The sequence below is a fragment of the Stigmatopora nigra genome, chromosome 3 (assembly GCF_051989575.1).
Source record: "Stigmatopora nigra isolate UIUO_SnigA chromosome 3, RoL_Snig_1.1, whole genome shotgun sequence".
Classification (NCBI taxonomy): Eukaryota; Metazoa; Chordata; class Actinopteri; order Syngnathiformes; family Syngnathidae; genus Stigmatopora; species Stigmatopora nigra.
The window spans coordinates 12,654,833-12,667,811 of record NC_135510.1 but is presented as its reverse complement, the minus strand read 5'-3'; the positions used below and the strand labels follow the sequence as shown (position 1 = coordinate 12,667,811).

Sequence of the window (12,979 nt, the reverse complement as noted above, 5' to 3'; positions counted from 1 at the left end):
TCTTCGGAGAACAAGACCTAAATGAAACAGGTTTCTGCATCGTTGAAATGGGGTTAAAAATAGCACAATGAACTCATCCTCTTGACCCCTTGTATGTTTAGCGCCTTCTTTGACCCTTACGATGCTCTGTTTGCTCCATTTACAACACACAAAAAAATAATATTTAAAAAAATACAAAAACTGTCATCCAAAAAATTTATTTATTGGCTGCCTTGGAACAATCTAGGCACAACTGTAAAAGAAGTTTTCCTGCATTTCTTTTTGTCAATCTTATGAACATCGATCGTTAGCAAACAAATTAAATTGTCAGCTCCATGGAAAGGGTGAGCGTTTCATAGGAACATAACTGTCAGGATACTCCCTGACAAACAGGAGAGCCTGTCGAGGTACTCCGAGAGGAGAGCCCGCCTGCCTTTGCATGTTTTATCATCCGTCACATGAGCTTGGCACTCTGCCTTCCAATGATTTACTGTCACGGAAGCATCGTCACTGCACTGTGAAAGTGTGTGTCTGTCCATCTATATCACAGAGTAAGGGCATATAGCGTGTGAATTACTGACAAAAGAAGGATGCACAAAACACGATTTGTGGATGGGCAAGGCCAATCCAACCTGGACTGGGGTGAGGGGCAAACCCGAGCGATCACCAACCAATCAAAGCAAACTGTTAGCCTCTGTTTCAAAATGAAAGTAAATGTACATACAAATCAGAACTCTTAGGTATAGCACACATGGAAGAAGAAACATTTTCACCAATCTTGTGGTGTAATAACTTGATTGCAGTCTGGTGCTCGTTGTTGAATAACCCATTGGTTAAACTGGCCATGCTTGATCAATTGGAACAAAAACCGGCACTCACCACGGTCCTTTGTGGAATAGTTTGGACACCTGTGGCATATATGACAATCACACTTATGGCAAATTTGAAGTGTTCGATCAACATTGTACATATATGCATCCATGCATTTTATAAGTGTAAAGAAACCAGAGTAAAAATGTGTACTGTGTTTACATATAGATTTTGTAGAGACATACTTTCCATGCTTTCCCAATATTTTAGAGCACAAGACATCCTCTGATTGGTTTGTAGTCATTTACTGTTTAGCACAGATGCCTGCCAAGTTAATGGTTTGAATCCGGACCAGTGATGGGTCGACATATATGTCAACACTATCAAGACTGGTTACAGTAAATTACAGGAAAGATATCAAGATGGCGTCCATGGTGCTGTTGAATTGGACAGGGCAAGAAAGGCATTTAAATATTTCTATATGCTTGAGATTTGGGTGAATTTAAAAATTGGATTACAAATTTGAACATTGTCTTCACATTTTGAATTTTATCCAAGATTCTTCTTACAGACAAAAAGGTATGTTTAAAGTATGTACTGCTATGGCCCCTACAGACACTGAACAGACATATAATATTTTACTGTAATTAACAGCTTCTAGATTTCCTCTTTTCCATACAAAACATTAATGTATGTTTGGCATACACTATCAATGCTTCCTCCCTGGTGTCCACTGAATCAGATAGATTGCCCAGGCCCCAAGAAGATTACACAAATTTATGCAAAGCCAGTAAATGATTTATACTGCAATGCACAACAAAGGTTTTTTAATAGTCCCCCCCCCCCTTTTCTTTTACAAGACCGCTGACAAGATGTAGAGTGAGAGAAAAAGACATCTGTGGTAATCCTCACATTCATATAGATGTTTGCTTGCCACCACAAAAGATAAAATGATGCAAATTTCTGGAATGCAAGAATGTTGGGTAACAAAACTGATACAGGAATTCCATCAAGGCAAACAGCACTCATTGTTTGGCCTTGGGATTGATGTTCAGACATAGCTTTCAAACAGCATTTTTTGCTGAAGAAAAAAAAATATGTGTTGGTATTTGCTGTTTGAATTATGAAGTACTGTATATCTGCGTACAAGTTAACGGTTTTTATTTTTGAGATAAAAGACAGGAAAATATTTGTTTCTCGTAACTAATTTCAATACCCATGTTCTCCTTGACCGACTGGTGAGCAGTTAAGAGTATAGTGCACCAAAAAGGCTGGGATCGGGTTCAGTGCCCCGTTACCTTAACTAGGATCAGTTGTGCTTACCGAGAAAGAAAAAAAACTGAAATATTTTGTCTCTGGGGAAAGAAATCCGAAATAAATCACTAATTGGATGCCCATTTCCTGCAACACCTCATTTGGATACACCATTACACTGACTTTCACTTTCAATTTTAGCTGTAATCTGCACAGAACTGAAATCGAAATATGACCACGGACTTAGTAGTGTAGAAGGGAAGTCCTTCATAATTTTGTTGATTTTAATCATTGTTTTTGTGTTAAATCAGTTTCAATTTGAGGGTATTAGCAGCTGTCAAATATGCAGACATGAATTACAAATATGACCCAGGTCATGGTGTATACTGGAAAGTGTAAAAAATGTGGATTTCATTCATTTATTTTGTGTTCAATCAGATAAAAAGAGTGGAAATGCAAGCATTGGAAGTCATGTTGTATGGTAGGTTGTGTCTTAAATTTTATCAAATGTAAAAACTGAGCTATGCTTTGTGGGCTTTTCAATCAGTATTTTGAAAAAGATTCTACACATAAGACGACTACTTTAGGAAGATCCACGACAATGTTAAGGACAAAAGAGAGTTGAATAATACTCATCAGTTAATTTAGTCTTTTTTATGTAGGAACTTTGAGGAATGATTCTTTTCGGAAATGCTGCATTGGGTCAGGGGTTCTGACCAGATTTCTATAGTGCTTAGATGGCATTGATAACTGATGAACTGTGACCACTCCAAACCCCCTCACCCACCTAACAACTATCCAGCGTCACCAGGTGCTAAGGCTTTGCTGATCCGCCTGCTCCCTTAACCCTCCTCTTCCTTCAGGCCCCCCACCCCCCTGCCCTTCAGACATCATTGTCTAGATCAACAATAGAGTTATTGTTACCTCAAGGTGGCGCATTGTGCAGGGTGTTCACCAGACACTGCAGAGGTGACCCTGGCAGTGTAACTCAGGAAACCCCATGCTCTTGCAAACACACACATGCATTTGCACAAAATATCGTGGTTCTCAAACTTTGCGGCTCTACTAAGGCTTCAATTCACAAAGTTTGAGGAGCAGCACGTATTTCAATGCCCAGTGCAATCTGACATCCGATAAAAATAATACATGGGGAATTGTACAGAAATGTACAGTTCTTTATTTGTATTATTATTTTTTTGAAGTTCACCAATCCATTTATTTGTAGCGCTTGTCCTCTGTAGAGTCGCATGTGAGCTGGTCCAACAAATTGCCATGTTCTAGTTGTAGCCTATAAATAAACTGTAGTATAGTGTTTTCAATGGGAACAGCAATGGCCTTTATTATCAGATTGAATTTTCTTTCATAACTGAGATATTTATGATATTTTTTTTATGTTACGAAATGAATAACAGTTTCCCATAACTAAGTCGTTCGTCTTTATGACTGGTAAACTACAATTTCAATTTTGTTATTTCATAACAGAATATATCTTACATTTTGTCAGACTGGAATTAGTTATTATGCTGTGCAGCTATTCTTTAGGTAATATGGCACAATTTCTAACCAAATGGCCACATCCTCCAGCTCTCGCACAGGAGTGCAAAATCTTAACAGAATAATGCTGTATTTACACCCTCCTTCCTATCTTATTCATGAAGCAGTTCAACATATTGGAAAATGAGTAAAGGGCACCTTTAATTGTTGTTATGCGGGTGAAGAAACACATAATATCCAGTACCCCCCCAGACAAACACATCTACTCCCAGCCACCTCCTGTTAGCCGACCTACCGCAATTTCTCACATGAGTTCACCATCTCCTCCGCTTTTCAAGTGACCCTTTCAAACCTGGAGAATAAGAGCATTCATGTTCAGATGTTTCCTAGACTTCACTATATTATTTGATATCATAATGCCACAATATTTCAAAGACAAGCTTGGACCCCTGGGCTTCAACCCCATTCTTTCTTGACTGATGGATGCTGGTTGAATACAACACATCTAGTGTCAGAACACAATCGCCATAGGGGCATATTCTGAGCCCAACAACCTTATTGTGAAGTTTACCGATGACACTACTTTGGTGGACTGGATCAGTGAGGAGTTGTAACAGTGGATGTTCTGAAGTAGAGCTTTGTCACATCTGACGAGAAGTGTATATGGAGAATGGTGAGGACAGCATAAAAGATATTTTTTGGACAATTATTCAAGGACATGCCCAGAAGTGATTCATATCCGAAACCGATAATATCAACAATAGCACCTCACAACATCAATACTGTTTTCTCCCTTGTAGCCTCTAGAATATAGTTCTGCAGCATGTGGATGACTGGTTCCAAAGTACTTTGTATATTTGTTAGCCAAGGCCAACTCACTGCTAAATTGCAAAACAAGGACATTAAGATGTTGGTCTCTCTCTAAATTGTTGTAGTATTGTATAAAATATGCTTTTCATGTCTATATAATTTACTGCTTTAGTATAGTATGTAAATTAATTGATTTATTCATCTAACATGCCGTTTATCCTCATGAGGGTCACTGATGTGCTGTAGCCTATCCCAGGAAACAATAAACAATAGAAGGGGAACACCCTAAATCGATCATCAACCAACCTCAGGACAGCGGGAAAAACCAACCAATCATGAACACACTCATAACTACGGACATTTGGAGTGCTTAAACCCATTCGATGTTCAATCGGCGTTCTGTCTCGATGTTTATTGTAAAAATAGATGAATTAAAGTTTTTCCATGCATCTATATAACTAATATAATTTAAAAATCATCCAAAAATGCTTGAGTTAAAATAAAACAAAACAAGACAACCACATCGTACCATTTTCGAATATATTGTGTTTCAGGTCCTTATTCTAAAAATGAGAGCCAATGTTGCAAAAGAATGGTAGTTTTGTAAATGTATTCTATGTCTGTTTTTGTGACGTGAGGTTGTCCTGAAATTGACATTGCCAACCAATAGACATAAAGATATTGTTTTTCAACAGGCTTATGACCTCACCAAGGGTGAGTGGGGTCAAAATGGGTGTAAAGGGTGATGTGGGAGGAGATGAGGTCAATGGCTCATTAGGGCTCTAAAACACAAAGCAGGTCAAAGGGACAACAGTATGTCAGATGACATGGCTAGGATGTATCAATACATTGTATAGAGGCAACTATTTTAGTGGACTTCACTAAACTGCTTGACCCATGACCTGGAGCAAAAGTGATTAGTTAATGTATATACAGTGACATCTGGACGTTATTGTTCAAATAGAAACAGCAGAATGTTCTTTTAAGGAAAAGGATCAGTGTGTCTTTACCATTGATGATAGAATAAGAAAAGGTCTATTCTGTATTTTGAAATGTGTTTAATGTCTTTGCTTGTGAATGTTTAGTTTTTAAATTTTTAGATAAACCTGGTTTTACACCTGCTACCAGAACTGAATCATCGTCACTGACTTTTCTGTAAAGAAACATGACGAACGCTATTTTATCTACGACTAAAACAAGCATGCACATAACCCTCCTCTTGAAAAATACTGGTGAGGCTTCTTAGGGTATTCTCATTCTGACCAGTGAGACTCTGTAGATGCCTGTTGTGGCATCACTTGGCTGCAAAGGGAAGATATATTGTGAGACTGTAACACTATCAAAGGACAGCCACCGTAATCCGAGTCACAGAGATAAATTGTCAATGCAGTGAGAGGCAGCCAGCCTGGATGCTGCTGCTGAGCCCCCTGACAGCCCAGTCAGCAGAGTTGGGATCACACTGGACAGCAGACTTCCCATTATTTATATCCATGCTTGGGGAAATGGATACCCCGACCTGCAAAGGTCTTGTAGCATGATGATACTTCTGTGGTGCACATACTGTATTGTTACGGTTTGAGACTATGTTCGATCCCATAGCAGTGTCAGAGCGGAATGCTATAAAGATTAATTCATTGGTCTTCTGTACTGCTTATATCTCGAGTCTACTCCACCCAACTATGGACAGCAGAGGGTTGATTAGTTACCAGTCAATCAAAGCACACAGGGAAATAGACAACAATTTATGCACACACTTATACCTCGTTGGCAAGTTAGAGTCTTCAACTAGCATGGCATTCATGTGTTTGGAAGAAGCCCATAAAAAAACCCATGCAAGAGGACATGCAAACTCCGCACAGGAAGGTTGGAACACACCCGGGATTAAATGCATGATCTCAGAACTGTGGGATGAATGTGCTTATCACTCTGCCACAAAGATTTTATTTGAAAATACAAAGTTTCAAGAAACAAACATAATTGAAAGAGAAAAATAGAGTGAGAACATGGAGATTGGGGAAAAAAGGGCTGTCCACTTCACAGCAGAGTTCTCCCTAGTCAACTTTACATAATCTGCTTATAGTGGTCTGTTTGGACTTTCTCCGTTTCTTCTTTTCCATGTCAAGGTAGTGTTCGACTAGCACACCATAGTTAAAGAGAGGTCAGCCATGCACAACAACAGTGCAACATGACCTCTTTCAAAATGACGTGCTTATGTGTATGTACCAAATTACCCGGTGTTTCTGACGTGCAAATGACCTGAGGATACACGCTTGAAGAAAGCAGATCACACACACACACACACACACACACACACACACACACACACACACACACACACACACACACACACACACACACACTCACACACTGGGAGCTCGAATGATTATTTGTTAATGCAGTTAATGCTATCTGTGCTGAATGATTGTTTAACTCAGCATAGTTAGTGTATGTGTATGCGCTGTTTGTACAAGTGTGACTTGACTCCCCTGGGTAATGAGGACCCCACCGTTGCTCTGATTCTCATTGACTCAATTATTTCTAAAATCTCTTGCATGCGGATTGAATGAATAGACAATAATATTTGCCTGATTACATTTCTCCTTGATCTTGTTGACTCCAAATGAGTGTGTCAAAGAGCTGATATGTTCTATTTGTCAGTGTTGGTTTGAGAAGAAATTTTTAAAATAACAATTATATAACAATGACAATTATGAAGATAAACCCCAGATCCAAAACACAATGACACAAACTCTATGAATGCATGCAATATAGCTTTTTCATTTTTTATACCATTTATCTAAGGAATTTGCATGTGTGCTATTAGTACACACATATCTACACACCCACCAGCAGCCCTCAAGGTCACTACCACACTGTATTTTGTTTCTGTAGGCAACCTCTGCTTTCCATTGAGGATTGAAACACAACATATCATGTGGTGTTATGAATACCACATCGACTCACAAATTATTGCAGACATTATGTATACATCATATATAATTATGCATTTAAGGCTCCATATTAGCAATTCCATACTGCATATGCTTAGGAACGCCATAGAATGGCCCAGGCCGCCATTTTTCTTTGTGACTTCATCATGTCACAGCGTTGCAGTTTATTTTTTTAGAATGTCGTGTTTTTATGCCCATTTAAGCCGTACCCTCGATTCAGTCATCATTCTTTTGTCTGACAAAAGCGGCTTATATGCGATTAAATACATGTGAATATAGATTTTTATATATTATGATCTGCCCTTTCTGAAATCAAATTTTTGTCTTTATTTATTTTTTATTGTTATTCCAGTAAAGTTTTAGGATCATCTCCTAATTGTATTATTTTGATCAGGATAACTCAAGTAATCCTAAAATATCAACTCTAAAAAGATGTTCACGTTTTGTCTACCAAAAGACAAATGGTGATCATAGAAGGTGAACAGAGTGGTGATAGCATGGGAAATTGCCGTGATTTAACATGCATTATTCTGTCATTATTATTCATTGCATGCATACAGAAAATGAATGAATTTCAACGTCTACAAAAAAAATGACCCAAATGATTTAGCCTAATGTATCTTTCCTTAAGATATTTTATTGCTACTGTACATTCAGCGGCCTGCTTTTAATTACACGGCAGACATTGTAGGTCCGGTCTCTGCTTATGATCAACTCCCCAATGCCTTACACTAATCACGTCTAGTTAGCGCGAGCAAAATCTACAACCCAATTCCCAATATACTTCACTACTGCCTTGACCTCCCTGGATGGCCTTTGACCTATGCCGCATGATAAGTGTCTGTGACCTCTGACCTGTTTGGATAATTAAAGAGTTGTGACCTCGAGAAGATTGGATTGGAAATCTGCCATTGATGATTAGTGAGTTGTTTTTTAGAAATGTGGGGACGGATGGAGGCATTTACTATTTTTAGGAGTGCTCACTAGTGAAACAATCCTTTCTATTGCTTGCTTCATTTACTTGAGATTTAAAATTTGATTGCCACTGAAGTAGAAATATAAAACCTGGGCTGCATTAACAGCATAACCAGTCTACCATGCATATTTTGACCAGTTATCTTCAAAGTTCTTCACTGTCGGACTTGATGGGTCACCATTGATTAGCTATACAGACTCTGACATATACGCATGTACAGAGAAAATTGGGTCATAGTAAGACAACACATTTGCAGCAGTGTGAACTTTGCATTAAATTAGGCCTCCAAGGTTATTTTTATTTCTTTGGTTAGACCAAGGTCAGATTGCATAACAATTCTGAATTGCCTACAATTGACCTTATGAAGAAGGGTTGTTTGTCTATATATGGCAACACATTTCTCAATCAACATAAGTTGTTATTGAAGTGAGGTCACCATGACTGAATAGAAGTTTAGTATAAAATACAACAAATGTTATTTGTTGTTTCATTTAAAACTAGTGTATCTTTTTCTGAATTTTATTTTGTGCCACTGAATTGGCAAAGTGGCTGCACACAGGCTTACCCCGAAAGACAATCAGCAATAAGTAGCTCCAGCAGAAAGGTTGACATTCCACACTCCTCTGCTTCTCATAGCTACTGTTGCTAAGGCTGGCAAAGTTTTAAAGAACTACCAGCACCAGAAAAATGACATCTGAACTCCACCTAAATCTAAAAGTCTGATCTTTGAATGAGTAGTTACAAATATGGACTGGCTAGGAAATGACAATAGGGTCTTGGTCGCCTGTGGTGGAACAGAACTGAGACACGCTGCATGTGATCTTGATAATGCCCTCAAGTCAAGGTTCTTTGAAGAAGTCTTATTTTCATAAAAATGGCAGGACTTGGAGATTTGATTGTATCTTAGAATTTGCTCCTTGATCAACTAGGGGAAACTTACCACTTCCAAGTGAAATTTGATGTAGTAATTCACAGAGACACTGTTCATGAACTCAGCAGCAATCAAGAGTAGGTTTAAAAAAATACATTTAGTATTCTCAAAGTCTTAAATCGGGCATCTTGATAATGGCTTTTTTTTATAATCAGAAAGAGCACCAGATGAGATATATATTCAAGGACTAATGGAGCAGCTACATTAAATATAATGAATAAACTCTGTTCATGTGTACGCAAGCATTCCATTTACTTCCTACTGGCCCATAACAGTCACTGATTGCGATTGGCTTATGCTCTCGCCATCTGTACTTTTTATTTTTTACTGTATATTGAATTCATGCATGTTGTTACCTCCGCTTCCTCTCATTCCTGAAATCGTCTTGCTGTTGTTATTTGCCTGCTGGCATTCCAAGCTTTTACCTCATTCAAAGCACTGTGTAATGATTCTGTGGATAGTATTAAAATATTTATTGTCTGGTTCCTCTTTTGTGACTGTAGATGACCCACTACTGCAGTGTTATTGAAATGTGTTGCATTCAGAGTGAATGGAAAGAAATATTGTGTGAATAGGGTGGATATGATGCATGGACGTATCATTCTAGAACTGTAAAAGGCATCAATGTCTGGAGTTTATTTAACCATCATGAATAGCCCACAAAAGCAACACTTTGAAATGGCTAATGCTCCCTGTTGGAGGAGGGAAATATCACCCTAAATATTCAGCTATCTTTTTGAACTATTAATCACCAAATGGGCTAAGGGAAATGCTCAATTATGATATCTACAAACGTCATACCACATGTCCAAGCCATTCTTAGTAATTTTCATCCAACAAGTAGAAAAGAAACCCCTGTATCGCCTTCACTTATGAGTGGTTTAGTCTCATCTCATCTCATTTTCTGAACCGCTTCATCCTCATTAGGGTCACGGAGGGTGCTGGAGTCTATCCCAGCTGACTCCGGGCCATGATACAAGGAGACAGGAAACCTTTTACCCTCACACTCATATCTAGTGGCAATTTTGCAGTGTCCAATCAGCCTATCATGCATGTTTTTGAAATGTGGGAGGAAACCGGAGTATCCGGAGGATACCCACGCAGGCTCGGGGAGAACATGCAAACTCTACACAGGTGGCTGTGACTTGGATTTGAACCCAAGACCCCAGAGCTGTGAGGCCGACGCGTTAACCACTCGCATCACCGGGCCTCTCCCACAGCAAACTTAACGATTTAAATGTGGTTTGTGTTATGACAGTAATCTTTGACCATCAAGAACAGATGCATAATCTTTGATTTCCAAATGATGAGAGAAAACTTTTGACACATAAGGTAACTTTCCTAAATAGCTGGGACAAGATTATGCGAGGGAGAGAGGGGACCACATCACTAGGTACATCTCAGCAGGCTTTAATTCATCTGACATTTTCTTGTAGACTAATTACTGCCCATTCTAAAACAGACCACAGTGTGCTCATAACGGCAGGAAATGTCAAGTCGGCATTTAAATGGGAGGATCTCTCCAAATAGCTTTGCTTTTTAGATGAAAATATACACCTGTGTCCTGAGCATTTCAATGGTCCTGTTAAAATATATGATTAAAACCTGATGAGGTTAAGCCACTGTTGGTTTGTTCCTGACATTTAACGGGAAGTCGCATTATTTAAAACAGATATTATTTACCTCACACTCCTACTAGACGAGAATTGAAAACTTTTAATTGTTCCCAACTTGTGCAACATTTGACAACTAACGATGATTAACTACCACATAATGATGTTTAATCCTATTTGTTTTATTTGAGAGCTAATATTATATATGTGCAGTTTGCAAAGGCTAGACATTTTTTGGGTGTATTTTAATTGAATTAGTTTTTTATATGAACAAGAAAAACATTTTAAAAAGCATTTACTGATGAGCAGTCTATCTCTTCAATTTATCAAACTCCTTGACAAAAAGATGAGAAGTCAAAGTCATGTTAAGATAACCTTGCCAGTAAAAAAAACAGGGGAAAAAAAGCGTGAAACACAAAAAGGCACAGGTGGAAGGATGACGAGTGGAACATAAAAGACAAGACTGGCAATGAAGGAGTAAAAGAAGGCAGAGGAAAGAAAATGGCATTGGACTTTGTGGCCCACCGCGGTAACCTGATTGTTCCAAAATTGGAGCAACGTTCAAGAATGAAAAGATAGAAGCAAGTAGAAAAATCAATGCGGTGCAATTAAATACAAAGCCTGGTGCAGTGGATCTGAGGAGAATTTGCTATTTATTAAATTCAGTCTTCTGTCTCTCTCTCTCTCTAGCTCTCTCTCTCACACATTTTTTTTCTGTATCCCATCTTCCTTCTGACCTTTGTGGCCGCAAAAGGGTCATAGCCATTGAGAGAGAAGATCAAGAAAGTCATGAATGTTCTAAGTTATTTATATAAGATCCATCGACTATGGAATAATAGTGCTGGTTTTTAAAAGAAAAAGTGAGTCACTTCACAGCTTGTCTGTGTTCTGCAATAAGAAAACAATTCAAATCTAAGTAACACTGAAACAAGAGCCTTGAAAAAGTATTGTTTGGCCAAATTACTTTGTTTGAGGGGGAAAAAAACTCTACACACAAAAGCCGTCTTGGAATTACGTAAACAAGTGATTGAGTTTTTGTTTTGTTACGTTATCCCTGCTGGAGTTAAAGACAAAACTGCCTTTTTTTGTTGTGGACCTATGCAAATGCAATTAACAACAAAGAACTGATCAAAGAGCAGCCTGAAAAGGTTTGGACTTGCTTTTGAGCTTTAAACTTCATCTGATTCTCAAGCAAAACATTACTTATCATTCAGTAACAATTCTTAATTTTTCATCTTTATTTGGTTATTTTTCTCCTTTATGCTGTTTTGCTTTGCGTTTTTGCTGTTTTCGTCTCTAATGTTTTATATGGAGAACATTTTATGATTATTAAAGAACCATGCAAGCAAGGGTCAGATAGTTTTTTTTAACAAATTTGATAACAAATCTAACCAAATCCCACCATTTAATTTCCCATTTTAAATACATTTTTGTCCACAGTGGGAGTGAAACCCACTGGGTCTTTGTAGGTAGCCCAATTATTATTTTGTTTTCAAAAAAACTGTTTGAAATATTTTACTCTTTTGTTCAAAGTTGGCTCTAGCTTGTTTGAATTTAACAGCAGGTTAATCTACCTCAATAAAGAAATATATTTACAATGACCTCTCCCTCCTTCACTGAGTAATAATCAATGCAATCCAAAGAACTACTCCAGGAGTAACAAAAATATGATCCATGACTCTTAATAAAAGGCTTTAAACACACCACACAAAACAAACATTACTGATGCTTCACTGCTGCAAGTAAAAAGCTAAATTTAAAAAAAAGCTGAGTCTTAATTCAAAGCAAGCGGGATGCTTAGTTAGGCAGGTAAAAAGTATAAAGGGCAGATGTGTGTGTGGGTGTTTTTAATAATATTTACCTTTTTGTTTTATTAGGATTGCTTTTTAACAAAGGGTTTCATTCACTTATTCATCTTCTCTACAGTGCATCCTCATAAGGCTTGCTAGAGCCTATCCCAGCTGACTTCAGGCAAAAGGCAGAATACACCCTAGACTGGTCGCCAGTCCTCCATAGGGTACACAACGAGACAAATGACCATTCACATTCACAATCATACCACCACCAGCGGCAAGGTGAGGTGAGTGAACCTCCCCACAATCAGACACCACAAAGAGTTTATTAAACCCAATAATCTAATGGCCCAATGTTTTTGTATACC

General features: G+C 38.1%; 1 protein-coding gene across 4 annotated transcripts in view; it reads left to right on the top strand.

Moving 5' to 3' along the window:
* Positions 1–12,979, top strand: part of LOC144193881 (immunoglobulin superfamily containing leucine-rich repeat protein 2-like) — a 44,514-nt gene that overhangs the window by 8,524 nt on the left and 23,011 nt on the right. For all 4 annotated transcript variants that reach the window (XM_077712512.1, XM_077712509.1, XM_077712511.1 and 1 more), the window contains exon 3: positions 12,745–12,898. The gene's annotated coding sequence lies outside the window, so the exon portion shown is untranslated. The remainder of the gene's footprint in view (positions 1–12,744; positions 12,899–12,979) is intronic.